Source organism: Ailuropoda melanoleuca, chromosome 6, assembly GCF_002007445.2.
Source record: "Ailuropoda melanoleuca isolate Jingjing chromosome 6, ASM200744v2, whole genome shotgun sequence".
Taxonomy (NCBI): Eukaryota; Metazoa; Chordata; class Mammalia; order Carnivora; family Ursidae; genus Ailuropoda; species Ailuropoda melanoleuca.
In genome coordinates, this window is record NC_048223.1 from 90432016 (window position 1) to 90447575 (window position 15560).

Genomic DNA, 15560 nt, shown 5'->3' on the forward strand with positions numbered 1-15560 from the left:
CCCCCCCCCCCCCGGCCCCCCTAGCAGCTAGCAAAGCTCCGGCGTGGCTCCTCCGTTGCCGCGCCCCCGCTTCCGGAAGCCGGTTCTGGAGGGCTCCTCTCCAGCCTCCCCTCGGCCCGGCTGCTCCAGCTCTTAGCCTGTGTTCCCCCCACCCCGCTCCCCTCCCCAAATCGTGAAGACGTCTACAACTTAAGGGTTTTGCTGCTAATCACTACAGAGAAATAACCGTGGGTCTTCTGAAGGCTTACCAAGTTATTCTTGGAATGTCCCTGCCCAGTAGTTTAGGCCTCCCGAGATCACCACCGTCAGCCCAACTGGGGTTCAGCCCTCGCCTTTTGCTCCAGGTGTCCATTATTACTGTCGCCAACTCAATAAGAATTGCATGAATTATATGTAAAATGTTTAGGACAGTACCTGGCATACAGTATTCCTGTCTGATTATCATGCTCACAGTACATCTAGTTTGGTGCCCTTTTCTCCAAAAAACGACCCTAATAGCCTTCATATCCAATCAGGCCAGAAGACAAAATCTAGACAGCACTAATCATTCCCTTTCAATCAATTTTATTAAAGTAAAATATTTGCTCTTCTCTATGCACATAAAACTATTTTTGTAAACAGTTAAGAGTAAAGCAAAACCACATGACAGAAAGCAAAGCAAACACTAAAGGCCATCACCTTCAGTGAGCAACCTTCAGATTTCAGATGAACAGAGTTTGTGGAGGTGCCTGTTTTATTGATGATGCACAAGGTTTCTGGGATCCCATTTCAGACATTCATTACCAAAAATAATGAGAAAACAATTTCTTCTTCATTGGATAACACATTTTGTAAAGATAAAAAAAATAGACATACTCCTAAATGATGAAAGTTTAAATTTTTTGCCCCTTTGTACTTTAAGTCAAATGGCTAGAAAGGAGGAATTCTCAGTCTATCAAAATATAACTGTCAAGAACTTGCATCTTTAGGTGCCCCTATAAAATACTCACAATGTAAATACAGTAGAAACTGTGTTGAGACTATCACCTACGTAACCAACAGTCTCTACACCCTTTCTAAAAGATCCCGACCATCGCCTCCACACACTAAATGCTCCAGCTCTCCCTCACTTGAATTCCTGAGTTACAGTTACTGAGAGTCAGTGTTTGTTCTGTCAGCTTATGTCAGCATTAGTTGTTAGTACAATGATGTGATTTATTCAATATTACATAAACATAAAAAGATTGTGGAGTAAAAAATTAGAAACATCTAGAAGAATTCCAGGGGCGCCTGGGTGGCTCAGTGGGTTAAACGTCTGCCTTCCACTCAGGTCACGATCCCAGGGTCCTAGGCTCCCTGCTCAGCAGGGAGTCTGCTTCTTCTCCCTCTGCTCCTCCCCCCAGCTCATGCTCTTGCTCTGTCTCTCTCAAGTGAATAAATAAAAAATCTTAATAAGGGGCGCCTGGGTGGCACAGCGGTTAAGCGTCTGCCTTCGGCTCAGGGCGTGATCCTGGCGTTATAGGATCGAGCCCCACATCAGGCTCCTCCGCTAGGAGCCTTGCTTCTTCCTCTCCCACTCCCCCTGCTTGTGTTCCCTCTCTCGCTGGCTATCTCTATCTCTGTCAAATAAAGAAATAAAATCTTTTAAAAAAAAAAATCAATAAAAAAGAAATCTAGAAGAATTCTGCATTCAAACCACTTTGCAGGCTCCCATTGACTCCCTTAAACTTCATTATTTGCCCTTACATCTTCATAAAATGTTTACGCTCTAAAGGGGATTTCACCTCTCTTCTGCTTCAAGATTTCTATGCTGTCTCAGAATAAGAGAACCATCCACTCCTAATAGATCATCTCATCTAAAGAGAACATAAACTATAATTCTCCAATGACTCCCCACTTGCCTACAGGATAAAGTCCAAATTTCTTATAAAGGCAATAAAGTTCTCTATTTTCTTGCTCCAACATGATTCTCCCGCCATCTCCTCAGGGCAGCCCCCTCACTGTGACCTGCTACACAGCTATTCTATGCACAGTCCAGGCTGGTTCACCTTGTCCAGCTTGGCTCTCCCAGCGCTCTCCACCAGCAACACCAGTTCCCTTCTACCCACCTGTCCACTTTTCTAACAATGCTCAAGTCCGACCACTATGAAGCCTTTCCTGACTAAGCACCCACTCCCCTATAGTTTTGGCCAACAGAGTTAACTGCTCCTTCCTCTGGACCTACTCTAATCTGTACAGGTTTCCATCAGGACACCTGCAACATGTTACTCTACTTACATGTTACATATCTGCCTCCTTAGCTTAAGACTCCCAAGAGACAGTACCATGTCTTATTTGGCTTTGTACACCCTAATGCGGAACAGATAGCCTGATACGGGCGTCTTGGCATTACCAACCCCCTTCACTCTACATGCTCTATTGCATTGAGATAAAGAGAATGGTGGCCCCAAAGCTGTGCAATGTTGTTACCCTAAACTCAACAGAGACTTCATGTATGTTTGAAAAATGGATAGATGAATAAATGATAAACAAATGTTCAAGTTCAGACTAGCCACAGTACGTATAGCATAGTTCTTCTTTAAACATAGATAATCAACTTGATGTCACACTAAGGCCTGCATTAATTCAGGAAGGTTTTTGAGAGGTGGAAACGTTTCTAGTCTAACACTACTTTTAGTTTTCTTTCAAACAAGACAAAACTAGCAAGGGTACTGCCACTGAAACCGTGATTCCAGAACAGGCACTGATATAAAGCGTCTTTCCTGAGCTCAGCTATACAGATTCACAAACATCAGGAAGTCTGTGAGTTAAAGAGGAAATATTAACTGTTTTTACAGCCAACTCAGGATTTTATTTTTTCCTCAGATTTTTGCAGTACCACAGAAATTCTAGCTGACATCACAGAAGTTTGGTAGGCTTACAGAACTGAGGCCCTGCTCTATTTTCAACTTGAAACTTCTGGCCATAATACAGTCAAGTATAGGAAAACATGTTACTTATCTACCTTCACAGTAATAATACCATTTTATCCCTGATTTTATGATAAATATCTTGTGGTTCTTCCCACAGGAAGTGAACAACTGATATAATATTTTTTTCTTTAAAGCCTGGGGGACTAGCAATGATGTCAAAATTAAAGTCAAAATATATCTAAGATTATGTTCTTATGAAATCAGTAATTGTCCAAAGAGTAAAAGACTTAATTTATTATCTATGACCAAACTGACAATCAAAAACCTTTTAACACATTTGGTCAGTTATTCGCTTCTTCACTGAACCAAAATGTCACATTTGTAGAGCACTCTAGGCAATGCTGGATAAGAGGAATAGTGAGCCTCAAGTGTCCCCAAACATACTTCTAGTACCAGAGAGGAAAGTCTTGATTCCACTGAATAATCAACTCAGCCAAAATCAGGGATGATGACTTGGGATAAGAATGGCTAAGAGAATTAGAATGAATCATTCTCATCAGAAGCAAAAAGAACACCCTCAAAATAACTATTGTAGGGGCATCTGGGTGGCTCAGTAGGTTAAGCATCTGCCTTCAGCTCAGGTCTGGGATCTGAGCCGAGAGCCTTCTTCTCCCTCTCCCTGCCGCTGATCGTGTATGCCCGTGTGCTCACTCTCTCTTTCTCTCTCTCTGTGTCAAATAAATAAATAAAATCTTAAAAAAAAAAGAGAAAGTTGAAACGCTGTTAAAAAAATAGCTATTTTATTCTCTTGCCAGTGAATCTACCTAATTCAAAGAGGATGAATACCATGTCAGGCTCTGAGGTACTGCAGACTAGATGCGATGTTTATAAATTATGACTGAATGTTTTAATTTAACAAGCAAAGCTGAGAAGAACTATATGGCAGCTCCTCTGACAAGCATACTATTTAGAGACACTATTCAAAGCTACTCACTAGAGGAAAAGTGCTCAACTTGGCCCCCATATCACCTAGGTCACTCACCTTGTTTGTGTGTTCTGTTTGTGTGTTCTAGACTGAAACAAAGTATTCAGACATATCCATAATGAAAACAAAGCCAAAATGAAAGTTGTGGACATAAGCTTTAAGAGGGATAAAAAGTAGCAGTAATAGTAATAAAAATGCCATGGACCTCTATAATGCCTCCATGAAACTGAACTTAATCCAATACATACATATTGGTTGGTGCCTTATTATAGTCACTTTAGACTTGCAACCTAACTGGTATGCGAACAGAGATACTGAATTCACTTATTTCACTCTCTAAACCAGGAGCAAATGCTATTGTATATCATGCATAGTGACAAATCTTTATTCTCTGAGGCTTGGGATACTTCTTCTGAAAAAGTCAAATGGATGCACAAAATTAACTGAGATAAAGCCCTGGTCCTCAGAGGCACTGTTCAAAGCTGCGGTGGCTTGATGCTGAAGATACTGAGTTTAGCTCCCAGGGAAGGAGCTTGGCGGTGCCACTCTAGCTGCTGGGGTGCATACTGCTGGGGTGCATACTGCCTCTATATTGGCTCACTGCAAAACAAATAGTGAACATCATTTTTGGTTTTTGCCCTTTTTCATAAAAGCAAAAATCCTCTTTGGATTTCTTTCACTTAGCGAAAACAGATATGAATGCAGGTCTTTCATAAAAGCAAAATAGCATAATGCAAGCTTTAAAAAAGTAGGGGGGAAAAAAGCATGGGATATCTGTAGCTACTTTTATTACTTTTGGTCAGAGAATGGGGTATGCTAATAAAAGAAGACATTTTATTATGTAGCTCATCAATTTAATAAGTCACCATTATATCTCTCCAGTATTCCTGCAGAAACCTCATGACTGCTTCCCACTCCTCCCTCCTCACCTGCTCTTCTCTTTGCTTGCTCAGTCCAGCCACAATTGCCTCTTTGCTGCTCCTCCAGCATACCAAGGATCCTTCCACCTCAGGGCCCTTGCACTTTCCTCCAGATATCCTTATGCAACTTCATTTCCTTAAGAGTGTCTGACCACTTCCTTAGGCTGTCTTCTCAGTGAAGCCACTCCTCACGATCCTATACAAAATAAATCTTCCTTCCACACACTCCCCCCTTAATATATCTTATTTTTCTCCATCGTACTTATCACAATCTGACATGTAAAAACCATTTATTTTCTGACCCCACTTCAGAAAACACACTAGAAGGTAAGTTCCACACAGGAAGGAACTTTGTCTTTTTGTTCACTGTTATACTGTAGGTATTCAATAAATACTTGTTGAATGAATTCAGTAAGTATTTAACACATCTATGTGCCAAGGGTTTCTTTTTCTAAACATTATTTCATTTAGTCCTCACAAATATTTAAAGTACATATTATCACCACTGTTTTTTAAAAATAAAGAACTTAAGGCTTGACGAGGTTAAATATATATTACCTATAATCACAAGCTTCCAAGTAGAGGAAACAAGATTTAATCCCAGGTCTGAGTCTAAGGTCCTTAGCCATACAACGTATGTTAAACGGATCACTTCAGTACTGAGATTTTATGTATTCATTCAACAAATATTTATTGAGTGCCTATGCTGACATATACTTATGACAGTCCCTGAGGGTAAAATGATGAACTTGCTGCGTAGAGGAGAATTTGTGTCATTGATTCACCAAAAATTCAGCAGAAAATACTAATCTTTGAAATAAGACATTGAGAGTTAAAAATCCACCAGCAGCAATGATGACTGGTTCTGAATGTTTTCCAGTATGCTAACCCTTACTCTAGCAGGGAAATTATTATAAAACACTAGCCAAGAGGCTTTCAGATGGGGGTAGGGATGTGTCAGAATATCCTGCACAGTTTTCTGAAGCCCCTACACAGGTTCCTGAAATTCTGGCACAGCTAAACTGATTTAATAAAATGGGGTGGCTAGGCGTGTCCTATGTAATTCTAAAATAGGATATCTCCTCCCCCTCTGAGAGTCACATTTTCCTTCCCTTACATAGCTCACTGTGCTTTTCCACTTTTGAAATACCTATTTGCCCAACAATAATAATGTAGTTGGAGAGATTTATTTAGATACAAAATATCGTAAAACTTTAGACCCCTAGGATTTTCCCTAAAGACCCAAGGATAAAAGTCCCATAGAAGAGGGGGAAGGAGAAATAAAATGTAAGGAATATTACTGGGCTAGAGCTTACATATATTATCTCCCTTATCTTAACAAATAGACAAGCTAGCAAACATTCCAAAGAGCAAACCAAGTAACTTCCCTAAGCCACAAGGTACATGCACCACCCCCACCTCCACTGAGCATTTGGATAAATCTTCCTCAAAGAGTCTGACAGTCTTTAAAGTTCAGAAATGTCACGCTAGGACCCCAGTACAGAAATGAGCCAACTATGATTACCTCTCTCATCCTCATCCCAAGAAATAATTCAAGAGTCCTTACAACCACATTTCCAAATTACCAAATGGGTGATGGAAAACTAAATCTATCCAAAAGACAGTTATGCTGTGGTGAACCTTACCCTGATTAGAAAACATCGTTAAATGGTATTGTGAAAAAACCTTTTTCAATCTGACACTCTAGCGTTGACTGCTGTCATTCTTGATACGTTATATCGCATGGCACGTAAGACTGTTTATATTACTGTTGTTCCACCAGAGAAATTTACTTTCACGAAAGTAAGGGTTATGCCCTTTTTTTTTTTCATCGCTGTAGCCTCAATACCCTGAACACACAGGCAATGAATAAATGATTACTGGTGGGATGAATCAAGGAATGAGCAAACCTTGCTCTTCTCATCTGTAAAAAAGGAGAGAATCAAGCTCAGGGATTGTGGGGAGTATTACAGAAGACGGTAGCTAACGCCGTGTTGGCAGAAAAAGGCCGGAAAAACATCATCTTTCTCGCGCTTCTACCCAACGGTTGGGGAATGGATATGCTCCGGGCCCGTTCTGGAAAACGGGACCCTCTTCGCCCCCATGAAGCCCTGGCGAGAGCAAGCAAAACCTTGCAGCTGTCACTCCCGGGGCCGGGAGAAGGGGCGGGCAGGCAGAAGGTGGTGGCCCCGGGCAGAGCTAGTGTCGAAGGCTGGGGAGAGGACAGGCCCAGAGCGGCTAACAGTCAGGAAAAGGTGACCCCCCCCGGGGTCGGCCAGGTCGAGGGAAAGGCCGGCCGGGAAAGGCAGGCCCAGGCCCGTCAAGCAAGCGGTCATGGCGCCCCGGACCAGCCCTCGCCCTGAGGGCTGGGGGAGGAGCGCCGACCCCGCGGGCCACTGCGGTTCTTACCAGCTCCAAGCGTCGCGCCTGGCGGTCGGAGTGAAACCCTCCTCGGAGACAGACCGGCCCGATCAAGTAAAGGGCCGAAAAGGAAGAGTTCTCGCGAGAGCACAACCTTCCTCCCACGCCTCACGCCACACATCTGACAGTCTCGCGAGATCTCCGCTCGGGTCGGCGCAAAGCCCTTATCCGCCCTCTAGAGAGCACAGAGCGCAGGCGGACGCTCTTTCTGGCCGTCGAGGGCCCTGCCCTTTTCACCTTTCCTGAATAAATTCCATTAAGGGAAGCAAAATTGTTGAAGGCAAACTCTGTGACAAGGATTATCCTAAATGATTCTCTCACAACAAATGTCCTTATAAGATAGATTTTAGCTTTAATATATGCTTGCAAAAATAAATGTCAGAAGACTCAAAAAAGGACAAATTCTGTATGATTCCACTTAGGTACCCTAGAGTAAGTCAGATTTATAGAGACAGGAAACACATTGGTGGTTGCCACAGGCTGGGGGAGACGAGTTATTGTATAAAGAATATAGACTTTCAGTTTGGGATGATGGAAAGTTCTGGAAATGGATGTAGCGATGATTGCACAACAACGTGAACGTTTGTAATTCCACTCAGTTGTAAACTCCAAAAATGGTTAAAATGGTAAATTGTACATCCTGCATATTTTGCTACAACTTCTTTTTAATTTTAGAAAATTAATGTCAGGGGCGCCTGGGTGGCACAGCGGTTTAAGCGTCTGCCTTCGGCTCAGGGCGTGATCCCGGCGTTATGGGATCGAGCCCCATCAGGCTTCCTCTGCTGAGAGCCTGCTTCTTCCTCTCCCACTCCCCCTGCTTGTGTTCCCTCTCTCTCTGGCCGTCTCTATCTCTGTCAAATAAATAAAATCTTTAAAAAAAGAAAGAAAGAAAGAAAGAAAATTAATGTCAGAGTCGATTCCAAGCCACATCATCTGACTCCAAAGCGTCTGTTCCTTTGCAACACATCATACCATTCTCCACATCCCACCACTCTGTACCTCTGCTCAAAATTTGCGCAGTACGGCATTACCCACATTGTAACTTTTTTGTTTATTTGTGATCAGATATTAATATAGGAATCTTTCTGTCTCAGCTTTGACAGAAGTCCCCAATACTCAGCTCTCTGCTCTCCATGTTTCTCAGCAAGGTGAAAGATCCTCTGAGTAGGTCCCATCCCAGAGTTAAAAAGGGGCAAGGCAATCTCAGCAGACAGCATCATAGCCTGTATTGGAAGGGGAGCTTTGCAGCAGGAGGAGCAGCAGGGTGTGTTGAAGTCCACAAAAGCCCCAAGAGGAAGAAAATCATTCTAAGCACGGCCACTGGCAGAGGGAGCTAAGACTGTACCTGACCCTTAATTCTCCCGTCCCCCTCTTCAATTCAGATACAGACTCTGGATTGATACTTTTTTGTAACTAAAAGTGACCAAAGCACTTTTTAATTATCTGAGGAGCAAAAACACTAACGGGCCTGCCTAGATTGCTCAACTAGTCCACACAGCATGTTTAAACAGGTAGGGTTCAGGGGCAGAGGAAAAATAAAGCTCTTTTCTGATTGCCCACAGTTTGTTCAACAGAGGACTGTTTGCTTGTTTGTGACCTGTCACGTACACACTGGACTCTAAGCCCCAGGACAGCAGAGAGCTTGTTTCTCTGGTTCATTGCTTAGCCCCAGGCTCGGATCACTACCTGGTCCAGGCACTCTGTAAAGAGCTGTTGAGTAAACAAATATTCTCTAACACAGAAACAGCAAGAGATGATCAACATTGTCACTGTTTTAAGTTCTGAAGTTTTGGGGTGATCTTTATGCAGCAAAAGATACTAGAGCCTTGTACCCAAGCCGTTTCTATCTACAAGGCAGAGTCCCCCGCCTTTTAACATCCCATCAGGATGTGTGTGGTCTTGGAGGCGCTTCTCCCAGGCTGTCCTGCTCTGAACTGCCCTAACCTTAAAGTGCCTAGCAAGCTCAGTTGGTAGAACGTGGGACTCTTGATCTTGGAGTGATGAGTTCAAGCCCCACATTGCATTTAGAGCTTACTTTAAAAAAAAAAAAAAAAAACCAAAACCTGTCCTATCCTCAAGCAAACACAAAGGTATATGTGGGACACAGTATGGAGGATGCTATCTGAAGAAGAGGAAGGAAGGATAAACATGAAAAACCTCAAAGAAAATGAGGGATCTGATTTCATCTTGAAGACACATGTATTTTTTGGATTGTTTACCAGGTAGCTGGACACCAGGGCAGCAGACTGCGGACATATCAGAAATGACAGAAGCAGCAGTGGTCCCCTAAGGAGGAGACATACAATGATTTATTGCAGTATATATTATAAAAACATTACAACTTTTATTCATATTCACTTTTTGTCTCCTTTAAGTGTTTGCATGCTTTATAATACATACATAATTTATAAACTAATGCATAATAATTTATAAACTAAATGCATACACAGATTTAAATGTTTGCTCAAAAACTTTTTTACTGGTAGATAGGGTTACGCAATCATAGATTGTTAGAGGCCAAAGAGGAAAAAGGCCTGGCCTGGGAAAATCTGGGCCCTCTCAGGCTGGGAGCCCTGGGCCCACTACAAGCACGTTACATTATCCATTCAACTGACATACAAGTCCTTTCTGGGTGATTCTGTTCTGCCACCTTATAGCTGCGGGTCTCCTTGTTGAAGATTTTCTGGTACTTGGCTTTTGTCATAAACACAGATGTAGTAGGGCTGTCGCTAAGACAAGAGCAAGGCCTGTTAGAAAGGATAGGATGCCTGGCCTCCCCAGGACTAGCTCTGTGGTGGAAGCAGCCTGCACTCCAACTGTCTGGGATGCCCATCATCAACCTAAGGTCACTCTTTGACTGGCAACACCAAAGTGCCACCTTCAGGAACCTGGACCTGAACACATAGAACCTGAACAATCAACACATAGACCATCCCTGGCATCATTCTTAAATTCCATCCTGCTCTGCATGCACAGAAAGATAGCAGTAAGTTCTGACGGGCCCAGAAGCAGATCTGGGCTCCTGTGGGGCCAGGCAACTTGTTCCGGCCTGACTCTTCTTGCTCTCCCTACTCAGGTTGTGCCAGCTTTATTGCTGCTTGAATATGGAAAGGGAACTGTCCTTGGCATGGAGGCCAGTTAGGATAGGAGCTGGCTCAGCCAAGAGAAACAAAGAATCACTCCAGGTGGGGGGCACCTGAGTGGCTCTGCCTTTGGCTCAGGTCATGATCCTGGGATCTTGGGATCGAGCCTCGTGTCATCTCATGGGGCTCCCTGCTCAGCAGGGAGTTTGCTTCTCCCTCTCTCCCCCCACCCTCCCCCCTCACCGCCCCTTCCCACCCCCCGCTCGTGCTCTATCTCATGTGCATGCGCTCACTCTCTCTCTCAAATAAATTTTTTTTAAATCATTAAAAAAAAATCATTCCAGGTGGGGATCATGGAACTCAGAAAGAATCTGATGAAGGCTAGGTGTTACCAGACAGAGAACCAGTACCGAACTCAGGTTTGGCTGTTCGCTGCTCTAAAATCAATACTTAAGAAACAAGTGATGGTGGGAAAGGAAAGGTTGTTTTATTCGGGAAGCTGGCAACCTGGGAAGATGGTGGACTAATGTCCCAAAGACCATCTTCTCCATCCAGGTGAAGCTAGAGAGCCATAAAGGGGAAAGCAGGGGAAATGGTGAGGTGGCACTATGTGCAGGAGACGCTGGTGCTCACGTGGTTCGCCATATGTCGACAAGCTGAACAGATTTACTGCCATCAGTGGCGGCTGTTTTCAAATGTGGTCAGGACTTATCTCCTGGGAAAGTCTGGTCCTTCATTCCTCAAGGCCAGTCAGTGGTCTGCAAAATCTCAAGGAAAGTAGGTTAGTCCTGCTACAAACCAAGGGACTTAGGTCAGCAAGCAAGGAGTGCCTAAGCTTGAAGCAAGTCAACCCTTAGGACCAGTTGGAGTGCTGTTACATGAGGACCATCTCCCTGGGAAAATCCACCCACACATTCAAGGGTGCAAACAATGTTAGAGCTCATTGCTCTCCAGAAACAGACCCATAAACCCCAGATTTAAGTTGCTTCTCCCCAAAGTGTACATAGAAGCAGCTATCCCCAGGGCCCTTTGTGATATACTGTCTCCTTCCAAAAGGTGTCCCTTGACTTATTTTAACAAAAAAGGACATTTCGATACTCTCCCCAAAGAGTAAAAACCATAATGAGAAATGGAAAAAGATTTTCCCAGGGTACCTGGGGTGGGGGTCCTGGACAGTTGGGGAGACCAGGGCAGTATGGGCCTGGGCCTCCAAGCTCAGGTTGGACAACCGCTGGGCAGCTTGAGATCTGGACAGCATCCCCTAGAAAATGCAATAGGTCAAAAAATTCTCCCAGACAAAATGTAATCAAACCCTCTATTTTGCTGTGGCAAATAAATAAATAAATTTATTTTTAAAAGTTCATGAGAAAAACTCGGTAGGTTGTGAGACAATTACAGGGCAAAGGAGTTGGCTCTGAACAGTAGGGAGAAATGCACACATTTCCTCCATGTGGAGCAGTGTCCAAATGGGATAGGCAATGTAGCAGGAAAGAGGGGAGGGGCACCTTGAGCCCAGACTAGATGTCAGCTACTGACCTAGGCTCAGGGGACACAGAACTGGCAGAGAGAAGGCATTACATATTTGAGTTAATTAATTTATATTTAAAATCTCATTTAATTTTCACATTCACCTGATTATCCCTATTTTACAATGAGTAAACTGAGGCTCAGAGAGATTAAGAAATTTATCACGGTCACACAGCTGGTATACAAGAGAGTGGAGGGTCAGACCTAGTAACTCTGACTTTAGCATTGGGGCTTTTCTCACTTCACTCTCTATACTAGATCCATGGGACCCCTGGAAGAGGGTTGTATTGACATAGCTGTGATGATGCAGCACTGACCAGGGTCGGGGAGTGCCAAATCCGGGGACGTGGATGCCTTGGCCTCTTTGGAGATGCACTCTTATATCAGAGAGGAACGTTTCACTAGCCCTTAACTTGGGCTGATACAATCACACTCCAGAGCCACACTGACACTTTATACAAAAACAATGTTAGATTTCTGGAACAACAAAAACCAAGGTTCAGTTGTAATATGTGGTGGCCCAATCAAGGCAATACCTGGAAACCTGCTTCAGCCAGCCAGCCAGCCAGTCTTCCAATCCATTATCCTTGTTCCATTAAGCACTTAACGTGGGGCACACTCAATACATATTTTTGGAATTTTCCAGACACTTAAAATCTGTAGCACTCAGGTGTTTAACTCAAGGGCTCATTCCTCTACTCACCGGTAGTGCCACAAGTCTCTCTGAGACACTTGTTAAAATTCAGATTCCTTTGCCCCTATAGATTCTGATTCAGTAGGTTCTGGGATGGGCCCCAGAAATCTACATTTCATCAATCTTCCAGCTGTGTCTGTGATCAGGCAAGTTTGGGAAACACTATTTGTGCCAATGCTTCTGTCATCAGAACAGCTCCTGTTCTTGCAAAATGCTATAGGCCAAGGCTGGCATGAAGGCATCAGACGGACTGCGGGGAGGGGTCTGGAGAGTGGCTCTTGTGGACATAGCTGCTGAGGAAACAGGACAATTTGGGTACTCTCTGTTTTATCACACCAAGCACTAGACCTTTGGTGTCCACAGTAATCCAGCAGAAAACATCTACACGACCTTTGTGCTGACTTGAGTTAAACTGAGCAGTGAAGTGACACAGGGCTTAGAGTGTAAAGCACATTACAGACCATCCTCTGCACCTTCACATGCAATCCCTCTGCTGTGCTCACAGCCACTCCTGTTCTTGCAAATGGCCACAAGCCAAGGCTGAAGTGACACTGCCTAACTGCTAGAATACCTTTGGATGATTGGGTATTATCTCCTATCCTGAGTACGACCCATCTGGATATAGACATTTAATAATAAAATAGTTGCCAAGTTTCAAAACCTACTTGAGGGAAATAAGCCTGGGTTAGAAGCACCCCACATGTATGGAACATTATTCAGCCTCAAAAAGGAAGGAAATTCTGAGACATGCTACAACACGGAGGATCCTTGAGGACGTTATATTGAAATAAGCCAGTCGCTAAAGGACAAATACTGTACGATAGCACCTATATGAGGTTCCTAAGGTTGTCAAATTCATAGAGACAGAGTAGAATGGGGGTTGCCGGGGACTGGGAGGAGGAGGGAACAGAAAGTTGTTTAATGAGTACGGAGTTTCAGTTTAGGAAGATGAAAAAGTTCTGCAGATGGCTACACAGAAATGTGACTGTACTTAATGCCACTGAATTTTACACCTAAAAATGGTTAAAATGGGGCGCCTGGGTGGCACAGCAGTTAAGCGTCTGCCTTCTGCTCAGGGCGTGATCCCGGCGTAATGGGATTGAGCCCCACATCAGGCTTCTCCGCTAGGAGCCTGCTTCTTCCTCTCCCACTCTCCCTGCTTGTGTTCCCTCTCGCTGGCTGTCTCTCTCTCTCTGTCGAATAAATACATAAAATCTTTAAAAAAAATTTTAAAAAATGGTTAAAATGGTAAATTTTATGTTTTATATATTTTACCGAAGGAAAGAAAGAAGGAAAGAAAGAAGAAAGAAAAAGAAAGAAAGAAAGAAAGAAAGAAAGAAAGAAAGAAAGAAAGAAAAGAAAGAAAGAACTGAAAAACTAAATCCCCGACAGGATGGGAATTTGAAAGAAGGGAGTGGCTATTCTTCAGAGAGCAGCCCACAGAGCCCAATCCCCTATTGGCCCTACTGGCTGGAGACTTCCTTGTGGCAGCAGTTAGCCCATCTTGGCCACAAAAACACTCCTCACAAACCTTAGTATTCCACTTGGAGTTTGGCAAGTGTTCGACTCCACTGAGATCCGTGGATTCTAAAATAATACATGAGGCATTGTGGCAGCGTCATTGGAGTCCCCAAGTCACGTAACATGGGCCAGCCCTTGCCATCTGCACCCCTCTCAGAGAGGGACAAGCTCATCATGATTAAAGGTGTCTAAGAAAAGTGCTTCTGAGTTCACCCACAGCTAAATGCCGGTACTGTCCAGTTCATGCCACTGATCATATTTTCTTCAGCAAGCTTAAATCCTTCCAAATTTGATTTCAGAACAGACATTTCAAGAAAAAAAACAAGGCCTTCCTCTTTAATCAGATAGCTGTTATGAGCTGAAGGGTGCCTGCAGCCAAGTTTCTTGTTTTGTTTTTTCTGTTGGATTATCTCTGGGTAAATGTTTCATTTCTCCACTTTGCTCTGGTTCTGAACCCCAAATGCACATGTAAAAGATCTTAAGTATTTTTAAATTTACACCTGTTCTGGGTCCCACACCAGAACAATGAAATCAGAAACTCTGAGCATAGGGTCCAGCCTGCCATATTTTTAGGAAACTCTCCAAGTGATTTAAATGTGCAACCAAGGGTGAGAGCCCCTGCTTTAGATCCTTGGTGATCCAAGCGTGCTGGAAGAACTAGCAGCATCAGCACCCCGGCAGCCATCGTGGACATCACTCCCACTCAAGGCCCGCAGAATCAGAACCTGTATTTTAACAAGATTCCCAGAGGGTCTGCATGCCCATTAAACTTTGAGAAGTACTACTTTGGAATCATCGATGGTTTTCCACCCTGGCTGTGTGTAGGAGTCGATCAAGAAGCTTTTAAGTGTGCATGTCCTACCCCAAAGATTCTGATTTACCTGGTCTGGGATGGGGCCTGAGCATTGCTAAGTTTCAAAAACCCTCCACAAAATTCTCGAACAGCAAGGGTTGAGAACTAGTCTTACATAAATGGCATTATTAAAGTTCCTCGTTTGACTCCATCCCTGTATCTGCCCTAACCCTCCTTCTCATGTAGATTCAAAGACCTTCATCTGCCAACAGGTTACATCTACCAGGCTGCAATAATATAACAAATTGAGAAGCCAGGACCTACCATTAGATAAATCACACGAGCGTTCTTATCAGGTATAGCACTGAGCATTGCATAAAGTCACGAAGGTGGCCAAAACCCAGAGGCTGCCCAAAACATTACACAATGTAAAGCAGGGCTGGGAAAGAGAACCAGTGAATTCAGATGGTAATCACCGAATGAATGTCCTGGACCAGGATCCCTGCTGGACTTGGCAGGTGGTTTAAAGGTGGAGCTTCTACCCTCAGGTAATCTAGCAAAGGAACAAGACTTACACGTAATGCTTGAAATAAACTGGAAAAGGAGTTAAATGTGAGTCCCAAGTTATAGTGCAGTGAGAGTGTGCTATTTCATTACAAAGGAGGTTCAAGAAACCCTTGTGGATAGGTGATCTTTAGCTGCTTTTTCAGAGTACATGTAATTTA

The 15560-nt window shown here is 43.6% G+C and overlaps 1 protein-coding gene across 1 annotated transcript in view; it reads right to left on the reverse strand.

Moving 5' to 3' along the window:
• NCOA4 (nuclear receptor coactivator 4) overlaps window positions 1–7329 on the reverse strand; it is a 21490-nt gene extending 14161 nt beyond the window's left edge. Inside the window, exon 1 of the mRNA XM_019806987.2 lies at window positions 7206–7329. The gene's annotated coding sequence lies outside the window, so the exon portion shown is untranslated. The remainder of the gene's footprint in view (window positions 1–7205) is intronic.
• Window positions 7330–15560: the final 8231 nt, after the last annotated feature.